This window comes from Xiphophorus hellerii, chromosome 13 (assembly GCF_003331165.1).
Source record: "Xiphophorus hellerii strain 12219 chromosome 13, Xiphophorus_hellerii-4.1, whole genome shotgun sequence".
In the NCBI taxonomy this organism is placed as follows: Eukaryota; Metazoa; Chordata; class Actinopteri; order Cyprinodontiformes; family Poeciliidae; genus Xiphophorus; species Xiphophorus hellerii.
The window spans coordinates 8,350,214-8,356,213 of record NC_045684.1 but is presented as its reverse complement, the minus strand read 5'-3'; positions in this window follow the sequence as shown (position 1 = coordinate 8,356,213).

The following is a 6,000-nucleotide window of genomic DNA, read 5'->3' as shown; positions in this document are numbered from 1 at the left end:
ACTCTCCTTGAAGTCTGACATTCTTGCCGCTATAAAAACCGATATCTCAGCTGTGATTAAATCCGAAATAAAAGAGGCTTTGGCTGAAGAGTTCACTTTTATTAAAGGAGAGCTACAAGCGGTGAGAGCGGAAGTGGCTAACGGCACAATGCTACTTCGTGCCGACCTAGACCACGTTAAACAAAGCGTCAAAGAGGTAGAAGACGGCTTGTCAACCTGGTCCGATGAGGTTGTTACTCTACGCACCACTGTGTTGGAGCTGAAAGAAGAAGTTGATGGGCTCAAAAAGAAGTGTGACGATATGGAAGGGCGCATGAGAAGGTGCAACTTGCGGATCATTGGGGCTCCTGAGACGCCAGAATCCAGCTCCACGGCAGCAGTGGCTAAATTGCTAGCAGAGGTGCTACAGATGGACAAAGCGCCACTGATTGACCGAGTTCATCGCACTGGCAGTGGGAGCAAGTCAGGCGATAAGCCGCGGGTTATTGTCGCTAAGCTGCACTATTATCAAGAATGTGTGGAAATATTACGTCGGGCCCGGAGCCGTGGCCCTCTTCGCTTCAAGGAGGCACCGATTATCATCACATCTGATTATACAGCGGCTGTGGCCAGGGCTCGGGCGGCGTTTTCGGAGGTGAGGAGGCTTCTTCGCAACCGACGAGATGTTCGTTACGGCCTGCTTTTTCCTGCTAGGCTCCGCATTTCTCATGGGGAAGAAGACAAGGAGTTTTTGGATGCCAATAAAGCAATGGATTACGTTAAAAAGAAAATCATCTCAGCGACGGCCAGCGAGGACCGACGTTAACTGCAGGTCCAATCCCCATCGCTCCATTATTTCAGGTTGTACGGAACCTTCCGACATTATGTCCCGTGCTATATCTTGATTTAATTTTCGACTCTATTCTGAGGGACAATATTCTTCTTTTGTGTTCTATGTACGAGGGTTTCGCAGGGGGTCTGTCCAGATCTTGGTTAGTGATGCATTTACTGTATCAATGCAGCAAGGAGCATAAACGACATTAATATTTTAAAGTAGGGGAACCCTTTTTTTTTGTTTGTTTTGTTTTTGTTTTTTTTTGTGTTGTTTTTTTTTATTACTGTTATTTAGCTTTGGCGGGAGCCCAGGCAGGGAGTTAAGTTCCCCAGTACAAGCACAAATGTGTGGATTTTTTGTTTGTTGGGTTCTCCGTGGTTATTCAGGAGAGAGGGGTGGGACTATACTGGATCTATTTGTTTTGAGTATGCCTTCTGTCAGGTTACCTTTTTGTGATGGTTTGTGGATACTGTACTACATCTGATTGACCATTCATGAGCAGTCCTAATACTAATAGGTTCATCAACAGTCACCCAGTTAATTGTGTGAGTTGGAATGTGAAATCCCTTAATGGTCCAGTGAAATTTAGGAAAGTTATGACACATTTAAGACAACTTGATGCTAATATTTCTTTCTTGCAGGAGACCCATTTGTGTAAAGCAGACAGTGTAAATCTATGTAGGCGATGGTCCGGTCAGGTGTTTCAGTCTAATTTCCAATCTAAATCGAGAGGGGTAGCCATCTTAGTTGGTAAACAGGTGCAATTCACGGCATCCAGTGTTAAAACGGACGCTGCTGGACGCTATGTTATTGTGGTTGGAAAACTGTATGCACTTCCAGTTATTTTAGTCTCGGTATATGCTCCAAATTGGGATGATCAAACATTTTTTAACACGCTCTTTTCAAATTTACCTAATATTTCAACACATAATCTTATAATTGGAGGAGATGTGAACTGTGTGCTATCATCCCTTGATCGTAGTACAGTGGGAAGGATCTCTCTCTCCAAATCTGCCCAGTCAATTAATTCATTTCTTAACACTTATGGAGTGGTTGACGTATGGCGTTTTCGAAATCCGACCCTAAGACGGTATTCGTTTTTTTCCCCTGTTCATAAGAGCTATTCCCGGATTGATTATTTTCTCCTCGACAAACGGATTTTACCTTTAGTGAGCGAATGTAATTATGGAGCTATAGTCGTTTCTGACCATAGTCCGCTCATAATGAAACTGAACATTCCTGTTATGCAATCAGTTTATCGTCCTTGGCGACTTAATCCCATACTTTTATCTGACGAAAACTTCGTCGACATGCTTACTTCTGAAATTAAGTTTTTTATTGATATTAATCGGACTCCTGGGATGCCACTTAGCACTGTTTGGGAGTCATTAAAGGCTTACCTGAGAGGTCAAATCATTTCTTACTGTGCAAACAAAAAGAAGAAAGGTATCGAACGGCTAAAATTGTTAACAGATCAGATTCTACAATTAGATAGGGAATGCTCCCATACTTTTACACAAGACTCTCTTCAGAAACGTGTATTACTTCAGACAGAGTTTAACATTTTATCTACCCAACAGGCCGAATATTTATTATCCAAATCTAGGTGTGGCTATTATGAGCATGGTGAGAGGGCTGGACGCCTTCTTGCGCAGCAGCTACGGCAACGTTCAGCTAAACAGGATATCTCAGCGATAAATGATGATCATGGTGTAAAATGTTGTGAGGATGCTGGAATTAGTCTATGTTTCAGCAAATTTTACCAATCTCTGTATACCTCTGAAGCCTCACTTAACCCAACTGAATTGGATGATTTTTTTAAAGATATTAAAATCCCTTCACTAAGTTCTGATCTATCTAACGAATTGGAAAGAAATTTTTCTTTAGCTGAGATTAACTCTGCAATTAAACATATGCAAAATGGAAAATCTCCAGGACCAGACGGTTTCCCGGCAGAATTTTTAAAGAAATTTTTGGATTTACTTTCTCCCCTGTTGCTATCAGTTTTTGAGGAGTCCCTGGCCACACATTTATTGCCGCTGTCTATGCGTCAGGCTGTAATTTCACTGCTTTTAAAGAAGGATAAAGACCCCTTGAGCTGCAGTTCATACCGTCCAATATCGTTATTAAACACTGATGTTAAAATTCTCACAAAGATGTTGGCAAAACGAGTCGAACGGATTATCCCTACAATTGTTTCACCTGACCAGACTGGTTTTATTAAAAATCGTCAATCCTTCTTTAATATCAGGCGGCTATTTAATGTGTTGTATACTTCTGCCCCGCCCAGTCACAACTGTAATGAAATTTTAATCTCGCTGGACGCTGAGAAAGCGTTTGACCGGGTGGAATGGAACTATCTATTTAAGACCTTGGTGATGTTTAACTTCGGTCCTAAATTTGTTTCATGGGTGAAGTTGATATATACCTTGCCAATGGCAGCAGTACGCACTAACAGTAATCTATCCAGTTATTTTGAATTGAAACGTGGGACGAGGCAGGGATGCCCACTCTCGCCACTTTTATTCGCAATTGCAATTGAACCACTTGCAGTGGCTTTGCGAAACAGCCCCAAAATTAAAGGTATTAATCGGTTTGGCACTGAACATAAAGTTTCCCTATACGCTGATGATACACTTCTTTATATCTCAGATCCCTTATCTAGTATTCCTGAGTTACTTATTTTACTTCAAAAGTTTGGAAACATTTCTGGCTATAAGGTTAACCTTCAAAAAAGTGAATTGATGCCTGTGACTCCAATGGAAGTGCAGCATATGGGTCCAGTTCCTTTCAAAATTAGCCCTGCTAAATTTAAATACCTTGGTATCTGGATTACTCATAGTCATAAAGATCTTTATACAGCAAACTATCTGCCTCTCCTGGTGAACCTTAGGAAAGACATCACTACATGGGCATCTCTGCCTCTATCCTTGGGAGGTAGAATCAATATAATCAAAATGGCAATACTGCCTAAATTACTTTATCTATTTCAGAGCGTGCCAGTGTTTCTCACCAAGACTTTCTTTACAAAATTAAATAGTGAGTTGTCGTCATTTATTTGGAATAAAAAGCACCCGCGAATAGGCTGTAAGATGCTACAGCTACCCCATGGTCTTGGTGGCTTGTCACTCCCCAATTTCCTATATTATTACTGGGCGGCTAATATTAGAGCCTTACTGTACTGGTTGAGAGAGGACAATCCTGCTCCCACTTGGGTGACTTTAGAGAGGAATTCAGTTACGGCTAGCTCTCTCTCTGCTTTACTCTGCTCCCGGTTACCGTTTAATCAACCAATCTCAACTTATACTTCTAATCCGGTTATAACTCACACAATAAAAATCTGGAATCAGTGCAGGAGGATGTTTAAAAGTACGGAATTATTAATATCTGCTCCAGTATCAAATAATCACATGTTTACTCCTTCACTAATGGATTCTGTTTTTAATGCCTGGAGTTTAAAGGGAATAACTTCTCTAAATGATCTTTATATAGATAATAAGTTTGCCTCATTCGAACAGCTCACACAGAAATTTGACATTCACAAGTCACAGTTTTTCAGGTATTTACAATTGAGACATTTTGTAATGTCAAACTCTGGATGTTTTCCTTTACATCCACCAACTTCTCTTGTTGATGAGGTTTTGATGTGCAAGTCTGTAACAAGACGCTCTATGAGTAGAGTCTATTCTCTGCTCAGTTCATTTAATGATACCAATTTAGATTCCTTGAGGGTCAAGTGGGAGATGGACTTGGAGGAGTCCATATCAGACACAGTTTGGCAAAAAATTATTCAAAATATTTATTCGTCCTCAATATGTCTGAAACATGTTATAGTTCAATTCAAGGTAGTACATCGTCTACACTGGTCTAAGGACAGATTGTGCAAATTCAAAAGGGACTTGGATCCGACGTGTGATCGTTGTAAACAATCTCCAGCCACACTTTTACACACATTCTGGTCTTGTCCAAAGTTACACAGATATTGGCAAGGCATTTTTGACACTTTTTCAGGAATATTTGGACAAACTGTCTGTCCATCACCACTCATCTCTCTCTTTGGGGTGGCTCCAGCAGAGTCCTCCTTCAGCAAACATCAGAGGACTGTGTTAGCTTTCTGCTCTCTACTGGCTAGAAGACTCATTCTTCTTCGATGGAAGGATCCACATCCTCCAATATATGGACATTGGTTAAGAGAAGTTATGTCTTACATTCATTTAGAGAAGATCAGATATACTGTTAGGGGATCTGTAAACAAATTCTTTGACATCTGGCAGCCATTTATATCTTATGTCGGGAATATTTCGGCAGATAACTTTGTGTAAAGGTCAAATATTGGTTCTTTGTGTGCAAACCTGTGCTTTGTATCGGCTGATGTATGAATAAAAGGTGTATTCTTGTTGGGGTAGTAGATCCGGTATAGGAGAGGAGGGTTGGGAGGGATTTTTGTTGTATATTTTGTTAGTCTTTTTTTTTTTTTTATGTGTGTGTGTGTGGTGTATGTAAAAAATAATAAAAAGACCTTGATCAAAAAAAAAAAAAAGAAAAATCTATGCATGAAAACCAGGTTGTACCAGGTTAGGATTGGCTTTTTTACTTATCACTTGGCAGCTGGGATGTTTATGGACCTGTGAGGGGCTGCTTCCTTTTTCACAGTTGGTGCGTTGGCTTTTCTGTAGCATCCTTCCTACTGGTGGTGTAGTCGGCAAGCTGAGAGGCTTGTGTTTTTGGCTTATTTGTGTATGAAGTGGTGAAAGTGCTTGTGTTGGCTGGTGTTTGCATTTTGATTGGCCCCTTTTTTTGGGTCTGGTATCGTTTGCTGTCTGTCTGTCTTGGTGTTGGTATGGGGTGTAATTTATTGCTTTGCTAGCCTATCTGTGGACACAGCCTGGTGCTGGGCTGGGATTCAGGGCTGTGGGTGGTATTCTTGTTCTGGATATTGCGCTGAGCTGGCTGGTCGGTCCATTTCTTGGATTGGGGTTCTTTCAGTCAACCCGGTGCGCTGTATGTCTGCTGGATCTTCTTCATTGGGACTAGGTGGATCCTTTGGTTGGCAGGCTGGGTTTGTGACTTGGGATAGGGATTTGGTTTGAATGATTCCTAAGCTGGTGGTCCTCTTTCTGGTTTGAATGTCTGTGTGTACACATGAGAATAGGAACATGTGATCTTGTCTCTGTGTGCCTGGTCTG